The sequence below is a fragment of the Mandrillus leucophaeus genome, unplaced genomic scaffold (genome assembly GCF_000951045.1).
Source record: "Mandrillus leucophaeus isolate KB7577 unplaced genomic scaffold, Mleu.le_1.0 Scaffold186, whole genome shotgun sequence".
NCBI lineage: Eukaryota > Metazoa > Chordata > Mammalia > Primates > Cercopithecidae > Mandrillus > Mandrillus leucophaeus.
In genome coordinates, this window is record NW_012101876.1 from 2,338,157 (window position 1) to 2,364,942 (window position 26,786).

Below are 26,786 nucleotides of genomic sequence, written 5' to 3' on the forward strand. Positions count from 1 at the left end.
GCATCACAAATCTGTTTTCCAAGCCCTTTTTTTTTTTTTTTTTACTGTGACCTTGAAAAAACTTACACCACAATCCTGTATCCAAGTACAGACAAATATACAAAACAGCATTTTCTCTTCTAGTCCATTCTGTTGGGTTTTATTTAACTGAAAAAAAAAAATGGGTCACAATTATAGGCTGAGAGATAGTTGGGGTGTTGTGGGAGAACAGAGGAGGGGCCCTCAGCCCAACTAAGATTAGAAAGGGCCTTATGAAGATGAAGTTTGTGCTGAGAAGAATCACAGTGAGCTAAGTAGAGAGGAGGAAAGATATTCCAGGCAGAGCCAACATTATGAGGCTTCGAGGCAAAAAGCGTGCAGTATACTCAGTTGTCCTACTGGCATGGATATTTCCACAGCACATACTGTGACATGGGGTGCTAAGTAGACAGTGGCGTCGTGACTATCACGGAGAGACTCTGGAGCTGGTACTGCTGAGGCTGGGGCTAGAGTGGGGTGCTTGGCTGAACAGTTTTTAAAAGAGAATCATCTGATTGGCCTTCTCCAGAAATCACTCTGGCTATGGGGCAACTTAGTTTAAAAAGGGCCAAAAATGGAAGAAAAAAGAATAGTCAGGAGGCTAATGCAACAGTGGAATTGAGAAGTGATGGGGGTTTTTAACATGTGATGAGTGAAGGAGACATGAGATATCCCAGTAATGATGTCAGCAGGCAATAGAGATAAACATGAGAGTCATGAGCATACAGAAGGGAGTTAAAGCTGTGAGTATGGATGGCAAAGTGGTGAGAACAGGGGACCAAGAACTGAATTCATGGGAGCCCCCTTCTCTCAGTAGTGGGAAAAGGCCAAGGAGGTCAGAAGGAGAGGAAAGCTGCAGGCAGGGTTAGAATAAGCAAGTCTATAGAGTACAGACGTGGAAGCCAAGAGCTCATAGCATAAAGAGGACTGCAGGCCTACAAAATTAAAAGCAGCAGCAGGTCCACTAGTAGTAACTGCAACAACACTGTTTAGTAGAAGAAGTAGGAGCAGCAGCCATCCCTCATGAAGCACTTCCTGTGGGCTGACACAATGCTAAGTGCATTGGACAATTTATGATATATCACATACTCATCACATTTGATCTTTATAATAAAAGAAGCTATTATCATATCTCATAATGTGAGGTTTAGACAGGTTAAATAACTTGCCTGATATCACTCAGTTTGTAGCAGAGCCAAGATTCGAACCTCTATCCTATCTGATGCCAAGACCTATTTTATTTCATTTTATTTTATTTTTATTTTTCCAATGTCTATTTTAGGTTTAGGAAGTACATTTGTGACATGAGTAAATTGCATGTTGTTGAGGTTTGCTGCACGATTGATCCTGTCACCCAGGTAGTGAGCACAGTATCTGATAGGTAGTTTTTCAACCCACGCCCCTCTTCCACCCAGTAGCCCCCAGTGCCTACTGTTGCAAGGTCTATTTTAAAATAACTCAGTTTACAACATGGAACTTAGCTGTGGCCTTTGCAAAAGCAAACGCAAGATTACACAGTTGTGGGAACACAGGAAAAGAGACAGTAAGGAGAGAGAGAGTTGACCTTTTTTTGATTAAAAAGGACACGAGAGAAACTAAACAGAGGAAGAAAGGGCTGGTTTCGGATGTGAGAAGTGAACAGATTCAGAGGCTGCAAGGAAAGTCATTCTAGTGAAAGTTTTTTGAAGAAGACGCAGGAAGGACAATGGGGAAGGGCAGGAGCCAGAACTCAATGGAGGTGCTGGCCCGCCGGGAGGGACATCTGGACGAGGGAGGGTGCTGCCTAGGAACTTCACACAAGATGGTAATCCAGACATCCCATGACTTCCTGTCATTTTGTGTGTCCTTTTCTTACTTTCCATGGTCTCCTCCAAACCCCACTCATTTAGGGCTTTGAATGTCACTGTCTCAAATATGGATGTTTTTTAATAGTATGACTCTTCTTCTTTAGACCCCAAGCCCTCAGGTACCACCCACCACTCATGTGCCTGGGTCTTCCCTCTGTTCCCCCAATGCCCCGCAAGATAGACTGTTTCTTCCCCTTCTATGCTGTCCTAGAAACAAACGTTTTTCTGAGGTTTTCTAAATATGTTACTTTGTAGGAAAACATGGAGTGGAAATAATGAAAAGGATCTCCCCAAGAAAAGCTGTCCCCAATATTTTGTGCAGTGTAAACAGAATGAGACCTGGATTTGTGTATATTCAGAGGCTCTATAACTGTATCCTCATTTTTGTTCCACTGAAGCTTAATCCATCTTTATAAATCTTATTATAGAAATAACTACTTTTTAATTGTTTCACCCAATTTTAATACTCTGCACGCACATATCTGATAGTTTTCACATTTATTTATGTGTTTGTGGTCTGCTTTGTCTACAGGTGTCTGTCCAGCACAACATTCACAAATAACTGTGGAATGAAAGATTCTCTCTTTAAATCTGCTCCCTTGAAGACCACCTCTTTCAAGGCAATCTATGTAATCACAGAATCTGGCAAAGCTAAGTGCTAGCAGCAGAGCTCATACCCATGACTTTGACCTCATTAGTTCCATGTCCCAATAAACTCAACCAGCAGATTTTTCTAAAATAAGCATTTAAAGATAATAATGCACAGACTAAAGATTTATATTTGTTTCTATATCGATAGACCTATTAAACTCTAGAAGACTAAACACTAGTAGTTTGGACTACTAGTCCAAATTCCAGTGGCTACTAGACTCTCGCCCTAAAAGAAAATATGACAAGAAAGAGTGTGTGATTACCCGCTTACCCTTCACTATCTACAGGGAGAATTGTACTTTCAACATCTGCACAGCATGTATGGGCCTTAGTTGATTTTCAGGAAACCAAAACATATAGCATGGATTCACAATATTTCTAGGAATCTCTATACTTAGATGGAGACAAGGTCAGATGATTCAAGGAAACTATACAGCTAGCTGTTAAGTTTTTAAAGTTGAATAAAAGTCAGAAACAAAACTAATATTCTCCCTCAAACACATAATTTTCTTCATATTTCTGAATTCTTTTGCTCTAGTTTTGGAGTAACAGTGCTAGCTATCTCTCTCTGTTTCAGGTAAAAATATGAAAACAGTAAACTGAATAGAAATCCTTGATTTAAAGAACTCATGCCTGGGTGGGGCACAAAACAAAGGGAGAAAAGGTACAGGCAAAAGAAGCTCAAAAGACGTTCTTGCTCCCTGCACTTCCAAGAAGGCTTCCAGCTATGACATCCTGGTGGCCATCCTATCATACTGCTTCTCAAGCTACCTTTGCACTATACATGCAACAAAAAAAAAAGATTACTATTTCTTGGTTTCACATAGAAATGTATTCAAATAAGGGACAATCAAAATCTGTTAGGGAAAGAAAATGGTTAATACACAATCTTCCATAAGTGTACTGTCTTCCCTTAGCCTATGGCTTTCCCCTTCTACCATCCAGTCAACTCCCACTGCAGATACAACACAGTAAGGCTGAACAGAAAGAAAATGAGGATAGCTGAGGCTTCTTGTATTTCTTTCCAAACGCTTTCTTGTTTTGTATAATACCTCTTCTTTCCTCTGTCAGCAATGATTATTGAAATGATCATTGGAAGCTGGTAATTCTAAGTTTTAATTATTATTTTATAGCCCTTTAAAACTGCATTACAAGGTATTTTACACAGTGTGGAAGTAGTTCATCTTAATTTAATTATCCAAAAGCTTTATAAAATCATCAAAAATTTTAAAGAACAGATCCAAACATGATTAATTGCTTGCCCAGTATAAGCAAGGCAATGTTTTTGGCAGAGATTTATAATTCACTCCAGTTCAGTAATTAGTAAAAATACATGTAACAATGAATTAACACGATTGCATTATATGGGTAGTTATGCTTGAAAGCAGTACTAAAAATTATGTAAGACATGTATATTTTAATATGGAACATCAAATCACACATAAATTGCCACCTTTCAAACCAACTTCTCATAAAGTAATTTCTGTTGCATTATAAAAAAAATCCAATTTAAAACTGTAACCTGTTATCCAAAATTAATGCAAGTACAACATTTGCTGCTAGAGACTGAGCCTGTGATGTGGCTCCTTTGGCTTTTGTTTGATTTGTACTCTCAGTGTTCATAAAAAAGAAACATCTTTTAAAGTCAGCAACAGGGAGGGGGAAATTCAACCATATGCGAGGAAAACACACACCACTAATTTCTAGTCAAGTGTATAACGTGGAGTCATTAAAATATGAGTCAAGTAAGGTTTCTGAAACAAACTTTGGCTGATTTTCCAGATTTTCCACAGCAGGGGGATGCTTCATCTGAATTGGTCAACCATCCACAGAAGGCCACAACAGCAAATCTGATGCAGCCAGCACAACCTCGCAGGGCAGGCGGATATTTTAGGAAGGAAGTTTCCTGTTCTTTGATTTATGCTATTAGCACAGCAAATAACTAAATTTAATGACCACAACTGACTCACCATAGAAATACCACATGATTCCTGCCCTTTGCTTGAAATCAACTGAGATCAGTCTTTCTAGAAAATAACCTCCCAGGTTCTCAACCTGTCCTCAGGTCTCAGTTCACTGATTCCATTTCAATATAACAAATTTAGTTAGTGCCTTGGAATGCTATGAAATTTAATTATATTTTCGTGAAGTTTAGTTAGAGGTTTCCTCCTGGTAGCCTATTCTTGCTCTGAAGACAATTTACTTGAAAATAGACCATATAAAAGTCAAATACAAACTCCAATCTGACCAATCCTGCTTCCTCTGCATTGGCTATGCCAGTGGTTCTCAACCAGGTATAATCTGCTCCTAAGGAGACATTTGGCAATGCCTGGGGACACTTTTTTATTGTCACGGCTGATGGGGGTGGCACTGGCATTTAGTGGGTAGAGACTAGCTAGTGGGTAGAAACCACAGATATTGCTAAACATCCTATAATACAAAGGAGAGTCCCCGCTCTCCGCGCCAAAATTTATCCAGCTCAAAATGTTCACAGTACTGAGGTTGAAAAATCCTGGACTATAAAGATAAGACTGAAGGGTTAATACACACACCTGGACAACATCAGAAAGCCTATGCTGTTATGAAGAAAAAAAAGAATGGCTTCCAATACCCATTTTTTCCTGATCTCTGATATGCCAAGAGTAGTTGATTCCAGCCTTGCTTTTTTGAAAAAATATGGCTTACCCTACTGAAAAAAAGTATTGACAAAGTCATATATTTATTTTCATAGTTAGTATCTACAGCCTTAAAAATATCTATGCACCCCAAAATTATCTCCCCAGGGAAACAACTTTTTGTTCTTTCAGCAATAAAATTACACTCAGATTTTCCAAAAATAAAAGATAAACTTTTAACATATGATGCCTGCTTGTTTGCTTTTTCTTTCTTTCTTTTTTTTAAACAATCTGGCAAAAACACATAGAACAGACAAACCACAGAGTTTATCAAACAGATACACATGGCACTCTGGGTGGCCTGAAAGCCACCAAACTCCACCTCACTCTTGCAAACGGCCCTTACTGAGAACCGGAACCAGGGCTTCAATAAAGAGCCCACGGTCATGCTAATGTGGACAACACAGCCACTCCCAGTCAAGCACATACAAACAGTCCCATCACCAGACTCCAGCTAAATTTCTCCTAAACAGTTTAAGCAGCTCCAGAATTTGAAAATAGAAAATTTCCATTAGGCACCTAAATTACTTCTAAAAGTTTTAGGAAATGTTTAGCTTGCTGCCAAATGATAAATGTCCAGGACTGTGGCATTTTATTTCCTAAGATTCCTTAAGTCATTTTGAGGCTTTGCTTTAGTACTGTGGTCACGGCCCTACAACCTTTGGTCTTGCTCTGACGGCCTCAAGAGAATGAGTTGTCTTTGGATGTTCTGCATAGAAAGAAACCTACGAACAAACAAAGATTAGAGACACCACGGACCTGAAAAGTCATTTTGATGTGAACTAGTGTTTCAGATAGGAAGGATAAGATGAGCTATCGGTGAAATGCAGGTTGCACTACATAAACCATTGGCAATATTTTACGATCTGGATCCTGAACTTTCTCATGCACTCTGGATTTCAAACATTCTACTCTGAATGGGTGTTGGGAGCCATTCTTTCTTTTTTAATTTTTTAATAATGGCACAGGTTCCCTGATGTTGCCCAGGTATAAGTATTAGTCCTTAAATCTTATCTCTCTATAATCTATCAACATATATAACATCAAATGTTCCAGAAGTTCCAATATTATTGCATCTACTCTCTAAGACTGTTTCTGCCACACAAATGCATAAATGTTCTTTGTTACATAGACTAGGCTGTCCCAATTTTTGGTTCAGAAAAAAAAATTTATTATTCGGAACAAAAAGAGATAGATTCCTACAACACATCTTATATCCGAAAATTCCTGATGAATTAAAGACCTGAAGGTAAAAAATGAAAATAAATGTGAATATTTATAAAAATCTCAATATTTATACCTCAACCTGGGGTTGAGGAAGAATTTTCTTGACACTGAACCACAGGCATAGAGCATGAACAAAATATTTTAATACACTTAAAAAAATCTTTCCGATCCACAAAACATAAACAAAAGCATAAATAAATGAGAGCAATCCTGCAACAAATTTTAAAAAGACACAGGGTTAGGCAACTAAATAGCAATAGAGCTCTTAGAAATAAAAAAGACAAAGATAAACAGCCCAGGGGGAAAATAAGCAAAAATATGAATATGTAATTTGTGGAAATATAATTAATTAATAAGCATGAAAAAAACTTCAACTTTGCCAGTACTCACAGAAATGCAAATTAAAACAAAGAAAAGATATGTATTTTCTGCCTATCAGATTGGTGTCAATTCAAAGTGATAATACTCAGTGAGGCTGAAGTTAGTGCCCTAATTGGTAATGGACATGTAAATTGGTATATTAGCCTTTCTGGAGGCAATTTGACCACATTATTGAAAGATTTCAAAATCTTTCCTTTGACTCAGCAAGTCTATTTCCAGGTTTGTCCAAAAGAAATAGCAAGGATGGTTTCATAAAGATACATGAATATTAAATGCATTGCACATAATCATTCTGTTAAAAGTGAACCACCAGAGGGCTGAGGGTCTCTGCCTCCATGCCCGTGTCTCAAAATTGCTAACTCCTGTTGATTCCACTGTCTGAAGAGCTCTTCTATGTCTACTTCTTCCTACTTGCACTGCCATTTCCTAATTCAGGTCACCATCACCTTTCACTTGGATTACTGCAACAGCTTCCTACATAGCATCCCACCCCTTTCTGGTTCATTCTCCACCTGGCAGGCAGGATGAGATTTTTAAACACAAATCAAATAATCTCCCACTCCAGATAAAGGTCTTCACTGGCCTCCCATAGCCTTACGTCCAACCTCCTTGACACTTGTTAAGAACTATGGTGATTCCAATGCCTGATTACCTTGCCAGTCTCCTCTCTGGACCCCCAACAGGCACACTTCTGAAGCTCAAATGGGCCATGATGATCTCTGGGCATGCTGCTGTTCCCTCTCCTAGAACACAGTTCTTCACACTATCCTACCCTTTCCTAACTTATACTCCTCACATTCTCCAGGGCTCAGCTTAGCAGGCACTTCCTGAGGGTCAACCTCTCCTGCTTCTCCAGCACTTGAGTGAAATGTAGCACTTAGGCACCCACTGTCCACAGCATCCTGCATTTACCCAAAACCACAGCACTGGCCACACTATGTGGATTTAACTGTGGGTCATTAGTTTACAGGTGTCTCAGGTAACTTCTATCACTGCATGACCTTTTCAGAGAACACAAAAGCCTTTGCATGCCCAGTATCTAGGGCTCCTTTCCTTATTCATACACCAAACCTTTTTTGTTTGCTTGTTTGTTTAACAGTCTCACTCTGTCATTCAGGCTAGAGTGCAGTGGTACAATCTCGGCTCACTGCAACCTCCGCCTCCTGGGTTCAAGCGATTCTCCTGCCTCAGCCTCCTGAGTAGTTGGGATTACAGGCACCCACCATCATGACTGGCTAATTTTTGTATTTTTAGTAGAGACAGGTTTCACCATGTTGGCCAGGCTGGTCTCGAACTCCTGACCTCAGGTGATCTGCCTGCCTCGGCCTCCCAGAGTGCTGCGATTATAGGCGTGACCCACCATGCCAGCTACACCAAGTCTTTTGAGGTCCACGACACCAAGAACATTTCTGTTAAACATGTTCAACTATTCTGTAAGACATACCCTTGGGGTCAGTTGTCTGAGAGGGCAAGACACCAGGCAGCAATGTACTGAAGCTGCATATTTTATACACAATTTGTGTGGTTCTTGTGTCCTTGTTCAGTCTCCTTTATGCTTCATCAGATGTAATTTTTACTTGTTTTGGAAACAGAGCTCCTGCATAGTTCTCTTTATTCTTCTATCTAGGACAAATTATTAATCCTGTCAACAGAGCACATTAAAGGGCAGCTTTTACCAAGAAGATAATTTTATAACAGCTCCTTCATTCCAGGAACTTTGGTAATAATCAAAGAGGAAAACCAATCTAAATATTCCTCAAGAAAATGGCTAAATAAATTATACATCTATACAATGGATTACTACACAACCATAAGAAAAGAATAAAATATTTACTTGGAAAACATCAGGAAATAGTGTAAAGTTAAAAAAAAAAAAAGAAAAAAAAATGCTGAACAATATTCTAATATGCTGCTACAGAGTATGAAAAAGCAGGCACATGAATATATGCGGTGGTTCTTGAGTCAAATATCTCTGGAAGGACACACTTGTGGGAAGGAGAACTGAGTGGCTGAAGTCAAAATGGGGAGAAAGGCCTTTCCCTGTATAATCTTTCACTGTTTGGCTTTGTTAGTATATTTCATATTTCAATGATAGCTTACTTTGGATTTTGTTTAAGTAGTCGTAAGTGTTTGACAAAACTCTTTGGAGGAGGAGCACAAAGGCTAATCTTCCACCACTCCCAAAATGAAACAAAACAAACACCTTACAATTTCCAGCGCTCTTGAACGAAGCTGTGCAGAGGTAGCAGCAGCGTCTTCCCTGCCCGGTGACGGAGCATGTCGCAGGGGAGCACTGCTGCCTTCTCTCTCGGGTCTGCTTTGCTCCTCTTTTGCAGTCCTTCACTCAAATTTCCTGAGCTGTAAACTCACTGTAAAATACTCTTGCTGTCCAATAATACTTAGGTGCGTTTCATTTTCTTAGAGGCAATGTGAAACTATGACAGTTTCTTCTCATAAAGTGGTGCTGGAATCAGCCTTAAAGGAAAAGCAAAACTATGAATTTCTACAGCCAAGAGTACTAACTACAAATTCTGCTTTTGGGTACCATAATATTAGAAAAAAAATGAATGGATGAACTAAAGAAAACAAGAAGACAGAAAAAAAGAAAGAAAATCTTCTCCAACAAACTTCTCCTTTTCCTTTGACTTGGAATAGCCATCATGGCAGGACAGAGTGAGGCTGTTTCTTCTTAAGCAGTACTGGGCTACAGATTCCATCTACAGCTAACAAGTTGTCATCCATGCCTTCGATTTGTTCCCTGCGGCTAAAAGATACGTTCAAGGAAGTAAGATGCTCTGGATATCCTGTATTTTCTAGCACCAATCAGCTACCATGCATTATCTACCAGCATATGACTGCAGAGAGAAGGCCCTCTCCCAAAAGAGAACTGTCATGGAGAGAGAGAAAATTCAGAAGAAATCCCAAACAAAATATGATAATTATGAAACATCTTATTTCTTGTCTTATTACTAAGATGAAAATAAATACCTCCAAACAAAACTGCTAAATTTAATTACCAAGATTTTAAAAAGTACACCCTGAATTCAATATTATCTGAAACATGGAAGTGGACTAATAGTACTCCAAAATGTTTAAGTGACAAGAAAAAAATTCAATCTAATTGTCTTAGGAAAACATCAGGTGAAATAATATGCATGTTATTACCAAACAAAGGATGTTACTAACCTGAAATAAAGATAGATATTGAAAAGTCAGTCCTTGAGACAATGCATATGCTAACAGCTGATACTACCTAAACCATATAGCAGAATGGTTTTCAAATCCAGGCCTAAGAAATACATATAAATTCAGATTCAACTGATAATTTAGAGCTATCCTAATTCTGGCAGCCATAACAAATTACCATAGACTGGTAGCTTAAAACAACATAAATTTGTTTCTCACAGTTCTCAAGGCTGGAAGTATGAGATCAGGATGCCAGTATGATCGGGTTCTGGTGAGGGCCCTCTCCAGGCTGCAGATGACCACCTTTTCCTTATATCTTCACATGGCAGAAAGACAGTGAGCTAGCTCTCTGGCCTCTTCTTATAAGGGCACTAATCCCATTCATGAGAGCTTCTCCCTCATGACCTAATTATCTCAAATCATCACACTGGGGATTATATTTCAATGTATGAATTTTGGGGGGACACAAATATGCAATCATAAGTTTTTTCTATCTCAGAACTTGGTGTTTTACACTATACAAGATGCTTTCATATCCAATATCTCATTAAGTTCTTACAATAATCTTGTCAGGGAGGTATTATTCTCATTTGCAAGGGAGAAAACTGAACCTTAGAAAAAGAGACTTGCCTGGGGTCATTCACGTAATAAATGGCAGCAACCAAACTGGAACCTGGACCCTCAGACTCCAAGACCAATGCCTGCTCCCTATAAATAATATTTGTTAGTTAAATATTTTTAACTGTTTAACAGTTGTTAGTTAAATTTCATTTAGACAGAACATCGACAATGTAACCAGGTTATTCTGTCTGCTGATAAAGAAAGTCTCTAAATTGTTTTTATAGGAACAGAACATTTACATGCTTTTTTCTAAGAGAGAGGAGAGAATGAAATGGGAAGAGAAAAATAGTAAAATGAGATCAAATACAAATAAGCATTTAATTGTTCCTCTTCTATTTCACACATCTTTTTCTAATTCAAGTCAATTAAATATAGTCAATAGCTTTTGTGCTTACATATGTGCCAGACACAGATCTACTGTTCCTACTCTCAAAGATCTCAGAATGTAGCAGAAGAGCCAGACCTTCAAATAAAAATTTACCACAAAGTTTCATGAGCATTAGAGTTTAAAAAAAAAAAAAAAGGCAATCCAGAGGAAGAAGTGACTGCATCTTCCTGGGAAGGAGATTCAGAGAGGAATGGCTTGCCAAGGATGTAGTATTTGGGCTGAGGAATGGGAACTGGCCAGCAGGAAGCATTATCTTCCAAGCAGAAGGCACTGGAGGTAAAGATATGGATCCTACCCTACTACCTGCCTTTACAGAGGAAAAAATAGAAGACTGACATGCCTAGAATATCATCTTGGAAAATGGAGTAGTCAAATGTACACTGGAGTAAGCAAAAAGGGAGATAAAGATGGTGCCAAGATTTCTTGCTCATGTCATAAAGAATGCCATTAATGGACATAGGAACTCATGCAGGAGCAGCAGACTTAAGGAGAAAATCATTTGGGACATGCTGGAGTTCAGGTGCTTATAGGAGAACTCCACAAAGCATAAGAAAATAAGTGACTTGAGATTAGGAGGGATGATGGGGTTCACAGATCTGAGGAGTCATCCCTTAGGGAGTTTACAGAAGTATCACTTGTTTACTACTCTAGGTTCAATTTCTTAGAGATGAACAGAGGCTGAAGAAGGCTGAATCACAAGAAAAAACTCTGATTTGTGGTAAAACCCTAGGAGTTTAAGAAAACAGTATACTACAAGTCTTTTATTTATAGCAGTTCTGATCAAAACAGAGATGTAATCAGCCAAGGCCCTATTCATACATTGGTTGGACTATAGATCTACAGATAGAATAAATAACAATTAGGAGACTTTCAAACACAGCTGCTCCCAATACTGGTTCTTCCCTGCAGTATTTGAGGGAGGGCCATTGTTTTCTCTCAGCCACAAGTATTTATGTACTTGGAACACTCCCTCAAATTTGGGTGTTTTTTCATCTACTCGTGAAATCTCGCCTGCCTTTAAAAGGAGGGAAACAAAAATATGAACCCATGAGGTTGCTTTCTCAAGTTAAATGGAGAAATAATAAAAACCTCTAACCCACATTAAATTTTTTAAACTAAGAGAAAAGGGAATAAACTAGGAGTCTTTACTGCAGAAGAGCACTGTTCTAGGTTCTGAGACAGAAGTCACACCAGGCGAATTCTGGCTGCATAATACCACTCTAACTTGAAAGTCACAGGAGTCTTGTGTGTCCTTGGGCAAGTCACCTCCCACAATACTTCTCCGTGTCTAAAAGAGAGGCCTCTGTCTTCCCAAGACTCTCTGAGAGCCTGTGAGAAGTAACGTGCAGGCCTTACTTGGAGGGTCTTGGGAGAAGTCTATAAACAAAGCCCAAAGACCTCAGGGCTACCAATTAGCACAGTATCAAAATGCATGCCAGCTATTCACTAGTTCCTTTGAATGTATGCATGCAGCATCTTCTTTATACTCAAATAGTTCCTATGTCAGGATGCAGAGAGCATTCTCTTCAAGTTTCAGAAGGACTCAACTTCCCCAGTCCTCCAAGATTTGGAGATGGCGAGAATTCCTCCTGCCCAGTACAGGAGACTGGGAAAGAGGAAAGTTTGCTATTCCTGGTCAGAAAAACAGCACATCAAGGGTCAGCAGAAAAGGAGGAGATGCTGGAAGTTCTATCTGTGCACACAGAAATCAGGAAAACAGCCAATGGCTGCTGTTCAATAAAGTTAAATTTGGGAGGCTTTCTCTAAAAGTGAAGAATGATTGCAAGTGAGTTGAGTATGCATTCCAAGCTAACTCCCAGAGTGTCTGGTAACTTCACCAGGAGGCTCTGATTCTTGCCCGCCTTCTCAGAAGTCTTTTCGGGAAATTTCTCTTTTCTTGCCTTTCAGGATTTAAAAATATGTTATTATTAAGGACAGAAGGTCAAAATGGTCCACTAAATCCTCATTTTCAGGAACCTACAAATCTTAACTCTGGTAGCCTCCATAGGCTCTGAGGCAAGTCCTAGTGCAGGGCAGTTTCTTTCCTCCTCCCTGAGCCCCATTCCCTCCTCCCCTCCCTCCCAAGCTCCTTGCTTTCCTAGTTGTCTCTCACTCCTTGCTTAGCATCACCATCTTCATCTCTCCTGGCATCTTACCCTCAGATTTAAACTTCCCAAGCCTCCCCTGTGGCATTCTTTTAACCCAGCACTCAAATTCCAAGTCTGTCGTGCAGCAATCACCACCACCCCCACCCCCCCGCCCAATCCCATTCACAACTAACCTTGAGAAAATTTCTAAACTCACAGCCTCTGCTGTTTCACCTCCCACTCACTCTCAAACCATCTGTCCCTCCACAGAAATGGATTTTTGCCAAGGTCACCCACAACTTCCATGATAGCAAATTCAATGAATGTTTCTGAGTCCTCATGTCATTTGATAATAATAAGGATAGCATCATCCAATATTTACTAAGCATTTCTTATATGCCAAGCATGGTACTCCATACTTCCCATACTTTAGCTAGGCTTCACAACAAATAGATGAAGTAGGCTTTACAATTACACCCCTTTTATAAATTGAGCCTTTGCGAAGTAATGCAACAGGTGACAAACATCACACACCCTGCGAGCTAGGCAGTTAGGATTCAAACACCAGCTCAGCTCCAGAGCCCAGGCCCTCAACCCTGCAGGTTGCAGCTTCCTCTCTGCAACATCAGACTGCACCCTTTGCGTGGCTCAGTACTTTCTCCTATGTCCTTTGTGGTCTCTATCTGGGGCTGCTCTTCCTTGGTGCACCCTTAAACATGGATTTCCCCAAGGTTCTACCCTCAGCTTCTCATCCCTAGAGGGCTCTCTTATGGTCCCTTGCCTCAATTATTATACACAGAAATGCAAAATCGGCCACTGTAGGCAGTCTACTGCCTGGTCTCCCAAACTGGTCTATCTCCACAGATGCCTCAGCTAAAACATGCACAACATGGACTCAGCTCATCTACTCAATCTGAATGAAGTGCCCATTTCGAGGTGCTCTCTCAGCCTCCTGGAGGGCCTCCCTCCTAGCACTAACCACATTGTGTTGTAGTTACTGCGTCTGTCTGCCTATCCTGTGTATCACCGTTGCCTCTCCAGTGCCTAACACAGGAGCTAGCGTGCAGTACATGCTCACACAGCAATTATGAAATTAGGTAATGCAGAGTCTTTGGTTGGTCATATAACCTCCCTAGACCTCAATTTCCTCACCTGGAAAATGAGAGTTGGAGCACAGGAATGGGAGTATGTTCCATCCTGCAAGCTGCCTTTGAAAAACGGGCTGCTGTCAAATAAGCTGAGACATGCTGCATGTTCGCCTCTTGGCAATTCACTTTAGATATCACATTGAGAGCTCTGACAATTTTTTGTTGTTGTCTAAATAAGGGTTTCCCAAACTTAGTTGACAACAGAATCTTTTCCTGGAGTATCCCAGCCCCTCCAACATGAGTGGTGATACATGGAGTGTACACTTTGACAAACTCCAGATCAGTGGTTCTCATTGTGTGTGGTGGGAGCAGGGGAAATGGGCAGGCAGGGGGAACCCTGCACCACTGACATCTAGTGGGTAGAGCCTACATCTTACAATGCACAGAACAGCCCCAAAAACAAATAATTATCAACGCAAAATTGTCAGTGGTGCCCAGGCTGCGAAACCCTGTGCTAGACCAACCTTTACGACCAAAGTCCCTTTTAGCTCTTAAACTTCTGATGCCACCAAGCCATAAAAACTTGTTGATGCTCCAGATACAGATAATGGGACATCTCATTTAGAACAAAGACTAAGCAATGATGCATTCCTTTTAAACTAACAAAAAAGGTTTAATCAGAATGTTTGCTAACCATTCTTGACTATTTTCATATTTGTCTTCTATTGTTTATTTCATGCTTTTTGTATTTTATTATCAATCTTTTATTTGCAACACATTTTTAGCATAATATTATGGAGCAATCACTGGAAAAAAATTCACTTTGGTCACTATTAAAAAATTAAAGAGAAATGCGACAGTTTACACCATATTGTGCAATCAGATGTTTTGCAAACATTCTGTGAAGGGTTTACCCAGTTCTTCCTTAAAGAATAACTTTAAAGTAGTGCTAAAAGGGATAACGATTTTGTTTAACATTGCACTTTAGCTAATAAAAAAATAAGTCTGTGTTCAAATTACATTGCTTCAGGGAAGAAAGAAAAGAAAAATAAATTGCTTTAAATTAAATACATATCAAGGACAAAATGAATAACTAGCAAAGAAATATTTTAAATTGATTTTTTTCAGCCACCCACATCCCATTCTTCCTTCACCTTAAAAAAGGGTGGCCAGGCGCAGTGACTTACATCTGTAATACCAGCACTTTGAGAGGCTGAGGAAGGTGGATCACAAGGTCAGGAAATCAAGACCATCCTGGCTAACACAGTGAAACTCTGTCCCTACTAAAAATACAAAAAATTAGCCAGGTGTGGTGGCGGGCACCTGTAGTCCCAGCTACTGGGGGGCGCTGAGGCAGGAGAATGGCGTGAACCCGGGAGGCGGAGCTTGCAGTGAGCCAAGATTGCACCACTGCACTCCAGCATGAGTGATACAGTGAGACTCTGTCTCAAAAAAAAAAAAAGGTTTTGATTACAAATGATTTTGTTTGCTAGATTAAAAATCTGATCACTATATTAAAATAGGCTTTGTCTCTAAGTAGTTTCAGAGAGTATTTTAAGACATTATCTTTCAAAAATTACATTTAAATAATGACAAAACATTAATAATAATAACAATAGTTAACATTCATTTAGCACTTAGGAAATGCCAGGCAACTGCTTTGCATACATGACCTCATTCTAACACAGGAACACCTAGAGGTAGATACTGTTAATCCCACTTTATTGAGGAGGAAAAAGAAGTTTTTCTTCAAGAAAAGGCATTATTCCTCAAAGTGACAGTGCTATAAAGTAGTAAAGCCAGCCCTTGCATCTGTCTGATTCTGGAGCATTTGATTATGAATAATGGGCTTTTTCTGTTTGACAGCAACTTAAAGTTGATTAAATAGAAATATCAATTATCATGAAGAATCAGCAAAAGACGTAATTCTGATGAGCATGGCAGTAACACTCAGAAGCCCTGGGGAAGCTGATCAAAAAAAATAATTTTAGCTGTTTTCATGCACACATTCTCCTTGCAAATTGTCAATATTTGAAACACTTCATTTATAGAAGTATAAGTCAATATGGCCCACTCCTTTTCTTCGTGAACTTGAACTTGCCACCTAAAAGCAGATTGGGCTGCTTTAGAAAACAATCTCACAGTTTTTCAAAAAATTAAATATAGAGTTACCATCAATTCCACTTCTAGATATATACCCAAAGAGAAATTAAAATATACATCTACACAAAAACTTGTATATTAATTATCACAGCAGCATAGTCCGTAATAGCCAAAAGGTAGAAGTAACCCACATGTACTTTAACTGATGAATAGATAAACTGTGGCATATCCACACAATGGAATATTACTCAGCCATGAAAAGGAAAGAAGTACTGATACATGCTGCAACACGGATGAACTTTTAAAAATATTTTGCTAAATGAAAGAAGCTAGTTGGAAAAGGCCATATACTGTATGATTCCATTTATATAAAATGTTTAGGGAGGGCAAATTCAGAGAGACAGTAATTTACTGGTTGCCAGGGACTGGGGGTAACTGTTATTGGGCAAGGTATGAAAAGAGACGTGAAAATGTTCTGCAGTTAGATAGTGGTAATGGTTGCATAACTATAAATACAATAAAACTAATGGATTGTATGCTCTTAAAAAATAGACTGTATGGTATGAGAATTGCATCTCAAGAAATTAAAAACATCATATTAGATAGCAGCAATAAAGAAAATGAGCAATAGAGCTCATGTTTATAACTCGAACTGACTAAGATAAATATATGTGCAAACAGAATTTTGGAATTCTAAGTGTACATACTGGTTAACCATACTGGCCTAAACCATTTTACATTAAAAAAAAACCCCTGTATTCTGTAGGTTTAAATTCCATATACATGAAATCAAGCTAAATAAAATCTAAAATCCTGACCTAGAGGTATACTCTAATACCTAGTAAAAATCATTGCTTTAAGAATATCATGGTTATTTGCAATCACTGACTTATACTGAACAATGCTAGTAAACTACCTTCATGCTGCTGCTGGAAACAGGGCAGTGTTCCTTATAGAGTAAAAGGAGAAATCTATCACTCTGCATTTTCTCTTCCAATGACCTTTAACTGGTATAGTCCAGCAGAGAGTGACTGTAAGTTGTAGAAAAGTTAACTTGCTAGCGCCAAGCGCATGCTCAGGAAAGACCTGAGACGCCCCTAAACTCTCACCTCTGGCTGACCTCCAGGCTCTGTGCAAATAGGAAGTGAAGGCTAAGGCAGAGTTGTAAACTGCCTGGTTTGTATTAAAACATGTTTTGACATATACACAGAAGCCAAGTACAAAGACTAGGAGTTGTTTGTGGTATTTTGTCCCAGATGTTTAAGGAAATTTCTGTCAATCACTGACTGCTAAGCTAATGGAACAGAAGCTTCAACGGACCTATATGACAAAGAATACAGGCTTTATAAAATTAGTATAAAAATGTCACTAATCAAATCAAAAACAACAACTACAATAAGCAGCAACAAACCCTGGGGGAAATCTCATTTCCAGAGTTGCCACATTATAATATTAAAAATTACAGTTTTCAACAAAACTACATGATATGCAAAGGAACAAAGTATTGCCCGTACACAGGAAAAAAGGCAACTAGTAAAAACTGCCTGAGGAAACCCACACATTGCATGTACTAATCAAAGATTTTTAATCAACTATGTTAAATACACTCAAAGAAATAAACGGAATCATGCACAAAGAACTAAAGGAAATCATGAGAATGATGCCTCACCAAATAGAGAAGATCAATAAATAGATCAAAACGACTTTTTAAACGGAGCCAAACAGAAATTCCGGAGATGAGAAGTATAATAACTTAATAGAAAATTTCACCAGAAGGACTCAACAGCAGAAGGAATCAGCAAACGTGAAGATAGGTCAATTAAGATTACCCAATCTGAGCAGCAGAAAGAAAAAGAAATGAAGGAAAATGAGTAGTCTAAGAAAGTTGTAGGATACCATTAATTATAGCAATATATACATAATAGGAGTTCCATAATGAGAGGAGAGAAAGGCACAGAAAGAATATTTGAAGCAGCCATGGCTGAAAACTCCCCAAATCTGATGACAAATGAAAAAAATATTTAATTAAGGGTGGTACTAACAGAAGTGGTTATGTGAGTGTATGAGGGCAAATGAACCAAACCCCATGCCACCAGGTGTTTCTGACACAAGAAGAGTGAAAGTCTGAAAGAATAGAATTCCTTGTCAATAAAAGTCCACTGAGAGGTGGGTGCTGTGCTAAAGACCCTGAAGAGGGCAAGAGGAAATGGCAGGTAGAAATCCAAGCCTCTACCTGTGCAACCCTGGCTACTTTCACCGGCCTTCAGCCTTCTGCTGTCATTGCTCCCTTGCTCCTTTTGCAGCTATGCTGCTACCTCCCTGATCTTCCCCTCTCCTCATTGCTAGATCACCTGATGTGATATTTGCCTTCCAGCTGACCAGCTGACTGCCCCCACCTCCACTCTCAAATCACCAGGGTGGTGAACAGCCACTGTTATGGACTGAGCTCTCCCTTATCCCTCCAACAGGAGACAAAAGCCTGAGACCCCTACCCTAGATGTTGTAGAGTCTAAGTCACTCTGATTGGTCAGGGATTCCAACACAAATCACATTTTAATGGCTGGTTGGTGGTTGTGGGGGAGCCAAGCTTATTTTGACACTCAAAAATATTTTATTATACTTAGTGATCTTTTAAATTCATTCTTAGAAAGAGGTTGCTATATTTTAAATATGTATTATAGAGGGGTTATTGTTTTCTCTAATGAATCCTTTTATTCACCTTTACAGTAAGTATTGAGAGGGAAATCAAGGTTTGATATGCAATATTTTGCCTCCAGAAGCTTTTCTGTTTGTCCAAGGTATTAATGGATGCCTTGATGGAGGGTGGGTGAGGGAAGGGTTGTCTTTTATTAAACCCTGTACTATGATTACCCTCTTGAGGTGGTATATTTAGCTGTCTCTAACATTTTTTTCTTAAAACATTATATTTCTATTTTAATTACTATGGGCTAGGAAAATACTCTATGCCCATTCACAGGTAGAGTTTCATTTGCCCATTCCCAATTATGATATTTGGTACAATACTGACAGAAATATCCCGTACAGGATTATCTTCAACAGCACCTAATATTGTTTCTAAGCCCTGTATTAAACAATATTAGAGTATAAACACATACATGCATAGGAAGACGTATTTCCCTAATTTGGCCTCCTCCATAGTTATATATGGTGGAATTATGAGATCTTAGGAATGATTTCTTTTGAGAAAGGAAATAATCTTTCATGAGAGTTGATACACAATGTATCAAAGAAAGTTCCATCCAGTTAGAAAAGCATGAAGTGATTTTAAATCTTTAAAGTTACCAATTTTAGAACTCTATAAAATTTCAGAATTGTTTTAAAGCTTTGAGGGAGGTTATATGCTTAAAATAGGTTTGACTTTGCATTCCTATTAAAACTGTAAATCAGAGTGCTGAATTCTGAATACTGAAATTCTTCCTGAATAAGTTTTAACATAACAAAAACTGCAGAGCCAAATTGTTCTAGCAGTAAAGATTCTGCTTCATAGGAATTTTAAAAGTTCATAACTATTAAAAAGTATAAATTTTCCTCCTACCCTGACATAGATTAAAAATAGTTGTATCACATTCTTTTTAAATAGTTGCATGCAACTATTTTCTCTTTTTTTTTTTTTTTTTGCGCTGCTAAAAATATGTATAACTCAACCAACCTACTAAAATCAAAGAATCTTTAATTTTCTTTTTCCCATAGCTTCCAGTTTCTTGGATGAGATTTTTCCATAGTTATCTTAATATTTCTTGTGTCCTTACTTAAAGAACAGTTCAACCTGTACCCTTCACAATCAAATTCTTTCTTGATGATTGCCTGATTAATAGAAAGGTGGTGGTTACAAAGATCATACTAGAATGATTTACACCTGTCTTTAGAAAAAAAATTTGCACTTGTATATGAAAATAAGTTAGTGATATTCTGGGAATTTAGAATCTTGTTCCCTCAAAGTCTGCCATACTTTTATTTCACATTGTTGTATTATACAGGGAGCAGTACATCTCCTGTTTTTCTCATCCACATCCTCACCCAGCCTTTGAAGAATGCTGAAAGTCTGCCGAAATAAGATCCCCTTTTAGGAAAATCTAGATACTGTTTCCCTCAAAAGATTATTCTCAGCTCATGTGTTCAATAATCTTACCCTTTCCTAGATATTCTATCAGCTTGCCAAGAATGGATGTGAAATTCACCAACTCACACTTTCTCAAAGTGTCTGGAGCAAGTAAGTCACATTTCCAATACATCAGACCGCCCCAATCCCTTGGTCACGATATTGAGAGCTTTCTTATATATGAAACAGATGATTAAATTAAAACTAAAATAATGTACTTGACACTAATTATTTGAAAGACACTTTTCAAAGGCAACCTTATTCTGGAATTGTCCATTTAAAAAATATATGACTAAAACATCTGACTAGCTCTCTCCCTACCATTGAGCATATATTTGTTGCTATAAACACACTTAAGAAGCTGAGAGCTCTGCTCCATGCCCTTAGGAAAACTTATCATATGAGCTGGGCCCACAAATAAAATAAAACTTGTAATGTTTAAAGATGCTTTTCAGTCAAAATGTTAAGCACCTTTTTAAGAAATGGCCTTAATCTATTTGATTCATCTGCATAAAACTCCTAATTCAAACTTTCACTGAAATGAGAAATAGTTTTAATGGCCATTACCACACCAAACTTCCTTTAAAGGACAAAAATAAAGGAAAGCTATAAATGTGGAATTACCAAAACACGTTTATAGATTATGATTTGGTGCGAGAAATTAGTATTCAAACTGTTTTACTGTATTCTCATCTCGTAGTGGTTGTAATACAGTGCTGATCAATCCAATAAAATCCTATTTATTCATAGTATTTGAGGAACTGAGTGGCCTATGGTTAAATGAGAAGAAAATATAGTTTTAAAATGAATTAAAACACCATACAAGCATTTTCATTCCTGCATTCTTTAAGCATGCCCTCCCTAAAGGTCCTCTCCACCCTCATCAATAGCCTTGCTAGTATGTAATAGCCACTTACAGGGCTCAAAGCACTTGCTCTTGTTATCTCTCACCCTAATTTATATATCTGCTTTTAAATTTTTGGTTGACCTTTCCAGTTCAGATTCTCAATAAGCGAGAATTTATCATATAATCATAGTAAGCAATAAAATTAAGTTTTATAAATTAACTTTTAATGTTTATGTGGAATACCCTTGAGAATTATACAACACTAATAATGCCTTATTATTATCTCATTTATAAAAGAAAAACATGTAAAGATTAAGATCACATCTAATAAATATAATTTTAAAAAGTTAAATGATATTCTAAAGCCACTCAAATCAGTAAATAATATCCTCAGTTGCCTTCTAAAGAGGCTGTTCCAGAATCTGGAATCCATGATCAAGTGACTCAAGTACCTATTGTTCCATTCACATGCTACAGTGTGGAAGATGCTTTAGAGGTGACAAAGTAACTCAACTACAAACACAACTAGTACCATTAACAAAATATTATGGAAAAATAATTTCAATTTGTGTAAAAACACACAGGATATTTGCCTCACTGATTTCTACTCTCAGAGGCAGTCAGGAAAATAAAATTGGGGTTGACAAGATTATACTCTAATTCTGACCCCACAGCTTACAGAAAATACCATTTCAGAAGTCCATGTTCACAGAATCTTTGCGATGAGGATTCCCAAGAAGAACACTTATTCATGTGCCAATACCTCAGGTGACTCTTCCTCACTCGGAGGGAAGCACCTCCAAGAAAACAGGTGTCCCCTTAACCAGACTCCAAAAAAGGCCAGTCATAAGGAGTATACTTTTTCTGTAAGCCAACTATATAGGCTGCAGAATTCATAAGCTAGTGGAAGCCTAAATATTAAAGAGCTAAGCATACAACTTTAAAAGTCAAAAAAATAGCAAAAAGAATAAACCCAAAGAAAGAAAAAGTAAAGAAATAAGGATAATGGAAATAATAAAGATAAAACCAGAAATTAATGAAACAGAAAAGGGATACAACAGAACAATACATAAAATCAACAAAGCCACAAACTGATGCTTAAAAGGATTATGAAACTGATAAATCTCTGGCATACCTGATCAGTAAAAAAGGACAAACAATTCTAGTAAGGAAAAGAGGAACAAAATTACATATGCAGTGGGTTGTAAAAAGGCGAGATAATTTGATGAACATTATGCTAATAAATCTGAAAACGCAGGTGAAATGGACAAATTCCTAACATCTTATAACCAAATAGTAAAAAAATAACACAGTCCCTAGACTTCAAACTAGCTAGTATATAAAGACACTTTAAACTCAGAAGAACAAGTTTCAGAAATTCATCTGTACTATATCCTATTAAATTATTATTTAGTAATTTAAATTTTGGCTCCAAATGAGTGAGTTCAGTTTTTTGGTTCAAACGAATAAAACTAAAAATTTTAATTACAATATTTCACAGCTAAGTATTATGGTTAACAACTGCTCTAAGTTTAAGAATGATGTCCATATATTTTTAAATAATTTATTTAATCCAGAGTTTTCCTGAAGTACTTCTGTTTAACTTTTGGGATTAATGGATACAAGTTTATATATGCTGTCAAGTGTAAAGTGATTAGGATTTGTTAACTTGCTGAAACTTAGCTGAATGACCTTTGTACTCCTATATTTAACATTAACTTTGACTGCTTTATTCCAGTGAGTGAGTGCAAAGAGCAACAAAGTCAAAGAATTACATAACTAGGTGAGGTTTCAGCCCTTTATAGATGAAGAAACTGAGACCCAGCAAAGTGAAATCCTTGCCCAGGTCATTATACTGGCTTAGCCTTTTTCCTTCAACACATAAAGTTATTATAATTCTACATCCTATGGAACACAATTCTGTCCCATTACCTTAACTATTACAGTAATAAGAAGCTAATGTTCAAACCCTAAAATGCATCTCTCTGTGGCTATTTAGAGTCAGTACAGCCATTAGCAATAGGGGACTTTCCCTCCATTGTAAAGAGAGACTATTTTCCTATTTAGTTACCAGACTCACCTATTATTCTTTTAAATTAATTGCATTTTCATACATAAAAATCTATCATAAATAGGAGAAGAGGAGGAAACTGTTTTATCGCTGAGACACAAATTGAATTTTGTTATTAACAGGTAAAAGTCTTCTCTGTCATAAATATGTAATTTTTCAATAACCAGCTACTTAAAAGATGAGATTTTCATATAAAGCACAAAATCTATCTATTGTTTTAACATCTCTCTCCTTTTGTCTTCCTGGTTTAAATGCCTTGCTGACTGTAAAGTTCACAGTGATAATCTGTTCTTCCTTACAATAACCTGGCACAATCTTACAGTCTTATTTTAGTTTCTCAGATTAAGGGTATGAACCAAGACTGTGTTGAACACTGCTCCTTTGATTCATGCAGTAATACAAAAGTTATCTGTCAGATGGTAATACACATAGGTAAAAAGGGGAATATTCAGGTACTCATCCAAATTTTTTCTACATAATACCAAATTTTCAAATAATGAGACATCTGAATGATTCGCATAAGAAAATAGAAGACTGGCATTATGGAATCAAAACACCAAGATGACTGAGTTTCCCTTTTGCATAAGTTTCCAAGATGACCACCACAATATTGCATCCTACATGATCTTATTCAGTGTGCACCTGCCACTCCCTCATCAAGGAGTGGGGTCTCATTTCCATCTCTCTGAATCAGTGCTGGTCTATGATTCATTTGTAGCTAAAAGAATGCAGTTGAAGTGACTCAGTGTAACTTCTAAGCTTAGGTCAGAAGACGCCATGCAGCTTTTATCTAGTTCTCCTTGAAGGCTTACTCTGGGGAACATCCAACTATCTGGGACCATCAAGTGGAGAGGCTACACATAGACACACTGGCTGACATTCTCAGCTGAGCCCAACATTCCTGCTGTCCCTGCAAAAGTGCCCAACATGTGAGTATGGAAGCCATCCTGGAAGTGAACCCTCCAGTTTCTAGTCATCAGAATTCATCAGAGAGCAGAGACAAGACATTTCTGATGTGTCCTGTTCAAACTGTCAATCCACAGAATCCATGATCATAATAAAATGGCCACTGTTCTATGCCACTAAGTTTGAGGTGGTGTGTTATATAGTTTGTAGATAACCAAATGAGCAAGTTTTGACCTAAAACAAAAGCTATTAAGACTCCTCATTACTGTTGAGCCTAGTAATAGGACTAATTATTCTAATTTATTGGTTAGGTAACCAGATAGTCCAGAAAGCTAAAAAGATCCTTCAGACGTGACTCTAATTGAAAGGAAGAGGAATCCACTGCTACACAGAGGATGTGTGTCCTTAACAAAATGGGACCGTGTCCTATGTACATCCGGATGTGAAGGACAGAAAGGGGCTAAGTACCAGGAAAAGGATGGGCCAAGGAAGGAAGAGCCTTTTATAGCATAGCTATCTCATTCTCCAGTTACTGCCAGGCAACCTACTGAGGAAACTATGAGTCTCCCAGGGGCTTGTAAGACAAAGAACACAGGCTAGGGGAGGGGGGACATAAAGAACACACAAGCTGTTCCTCTACCCTCTGAGGTACAGGATGACACATGGATAATGTGCGACCACAAAAGAGAAAAGGAAGCCAAAGATATAAGTTACCACACAGCCTTGAATACCAAAGAGGAAAAATCAAGGATTTTAACTATCTGTATCTTTTATCTTTCAAAATTTTGTGGGTAATATATTTATGGTTTAAGTCTCTTTAAGTAATTGATATCAAAATAATTGCAAATGTTCATCAATTATTTGGACTTTTCCTCTTAATTAAAAAGATGATACCATCATATGAAGCACATTCATTTGAGGCCACAACACCACTGATTCTTTACATGGATGGTACTAATTTACTTATTTTAGAATATTTTCTTTAACATACTGGGTGCTCTTGACAGTAAGTTATTCCTGGAGTTTTGGCAATAAGTAACTCAAATGCCAAGCTCCAGAATATATTTTTCCATCAGAAATAATTTAAGGAGAAGCTGCTTCCCACCTGATCCTTCCTCTATGCTATGGGCCATTTTCTTATTTCCCTTCTTCAATGCTGGAGGGAAGATACTCTCAGTAGATGTCGGGACTAATTCTCTACAGAAACCCATCTGCCTCAGTGAAACCTATAACCCAACAAAGGATGTTATATTTTTTTAACCAAAATAAGTGAGAAACTACTAGCTCAAAAGCAAAATATATGAATAGTCATTGTTTTAAGAGGTTGAATAAGCTTAGATTTCACATTCCACATTCCTCCCCAAACCTCTGTTCCATAGTGTGGCAGGTTTACTGAGTCAGTTGTACTGTGCTGGTGCTATAATATTAAAGTAGGCTGTCATCTGCAACAAGCAAAGGAAAAACTTTTAGTCAGATGAAAACACAGAATGCTTTTTAAGATTATGGGCCCTTACTAAGCATGCTCTGATTTGATTATTTATGAATAATGGAAACCATAGCAGGCTGTGTTACATGCTCGTGAATCACCTCCTGAGGTGTGAGTGAGTTGAGCCTGGACTTTCTTCATGTTATTTATTGCATTCCCTGCATCTGAAATGTAAGCTGAACGAGGTGATCCTCCTTCTCTCTCTCTCTTTTCCCTCTACTTCTTTCTCCTTTCATTAGTGGTGGATGGGAAGGCAAAGGAGAAGCACTGTCCTTTTCCCTATGTCAAACCTGGCCTGACCCAAATAATGTCAAAATAACCTTTTAAGAAACAATGTTTTCATAGTTCAGTTGATAAATTTGGAAGGAAAAAATGCATAAACAGAATAAATCTATGAGAAGTAGTTTCCTAATGACAGAGATGAAACACTATCTGAATAAGAAGAGGAAAAAAATAATAAAATTAAAAGGAAAAATATTAGGGCAGCAAAGAAACCTACCTATACTACAAAAAATATATCTAAACCACAGGGAAGTAACTGTTTCCAGTGCCAAAAAATTATGGAGCATGAATAAGTATAACAGGAAATACTGAAAAATTTCAAAGATTCTAACAGTAAATATATGCCAACTTTTTCTATTTCATGTTTTGGCTAAATATCAGTGTACAGTGAATGTGTGGATATTAGCACCCAGAATCTCTCATCTTAAAAATAAAAAAGGCTGCAAGGTAAATAAATAAATAAATAGGCAAGGTGAGAGTAAATACACAAATTTCAACGACATCTGAAGCAACTTCTAGACCTTTATCAAAAGCATGAACCTCATAGTGAGAAGAATGTTCACTAATGTTATGCATTGTTCAAATTACGTTAATTTTTCTTTACCACATTATAAAAGATATGTTTTAATTGATTTGTTCCAACATCCATCTACTAAGACAGCTTTATAAGCAGATCAAATCTTCATTTCCTTAAACTCAAAAGTATTGTCTTTCAATTTATACAAATATTTTAGGCCAGCGGCAGTGGCTCATAATCCCAGCACTTTAGGTAGCTGAGGTGGGAGGATCACTTGAGGACAGG

General features: G+C 37.8%; 1 protein-coding gene across 2 annotated transcripts in view; it reads right to left on the reverse strand.

Annotated features, from left to right (window-relative positions):
• PLCL2 (phospholipase C-like 2) overlaps nt 1–26,786 on the reverse strand; it is a 209,526-nt gene that overhangs the window by 152,288 nt on the left and 30,452 nt on the right. The window contains exon 1 of one of the 2 annotated variants that reach the window (XM_011977928.1): nt 9,008–9,211. The exons of the other annotated variant lie outside the window; for it this stretch is intronic. The gene's annotated coding sequence lies outside the window, so the exon portion shown is untranslated. Of the gene's footprint in view, nt 1–9,007; nt 9,212–26,786 lie in introns of those variants that run through there. 2 annotated transcript variants of the gene reach the window in all.